We start from the raw sequence: 883 nt of genomic DNA on the forward strand, positions 1-883 counted from the left end.
GCGGCTCTAATTGCCGGCCGGCTGCTCTGCCTGCTGACTGGTTAACCATTTACCCACATGTACTTAGCCCCTGGAGCTGCTGGGCCTGTCGGCACCTAACTGCACCCTTATCACCGGGCGGGTGGCTCTATTTACCGGCCGGCTGCCCTGCCTGCTAACTGGTTAACCATTTACCCACATGTACTTAGCCCCTGGAGCTGATGGGCTGTTCTGCACCTAACTGCACCCTGATGAGCGGGCGGGCGGCTCCAATTACCGGCCGGCTGCCCTGCCTGCTAACTGGTTAATCCTTTACCCACATGTACTTAGCCCCAGGAGCTGCTGGGCTGGTCGGCACCTAACTGCAGCCCTATGGCCGGGCGGGCGGCCTCAATTACCGGCCGGCTGCCCTGCCTGCTAACTGGTTAACCATTTACCCACACGTACTTAGCCCCTGGAGCTGCTGGGCTGGTCGGCACCTAACTGCACCCGTATGGCCGGGAGGTCGGCTCTAATTACCGGCCGGTTGCCCTGCCTGCTAACTGGTTAATCATTTACCCACATGCACTTCGCCCCTGGAGCCGCTGGGCTGGTCGGCACCTAACTGCAGCCCTATGGCCGGGCGGTCGACTCCAATTACCGGCCGGCTGCCCTGCCTGCTAACTGGTTAACCATTTACCCACACGTACTTAGCCCCTGGAGCTGCTGGGCTGGTCGGCACCTAACTGCACCCGTATGGCCGGGAGGTCGGCTCTAATTACCGGCCGTTTGCCCTGCCTGCTAACTGGTTAATCATTTACCCACATGCACTTCGCCCCTGGAGCCGCTGGGCTGGTCGGCACCTAACTGCAGCCCTATGGCCGGGCGGGCGGCTCCAATTACCGGCCGGCTGCCCTGCCTGCTA

Source organism: Cetorhinus maximus, unplaced genomic scaffold (assembly GCF_964194155.1).
Source record: "Cetorhinus maximus unplaced genomic scaffold, sCetMax3.hap1.1 HAP1_SCAFFOLD_1331, whole genome shotgun sequence".
Lineage (NCBI taxonomy): Eukaryota > Metazoa > Chordata > Chondrichthyes > Lamniformes > Cetorhinidae > Cetorhinus > Cetorhinus maximus.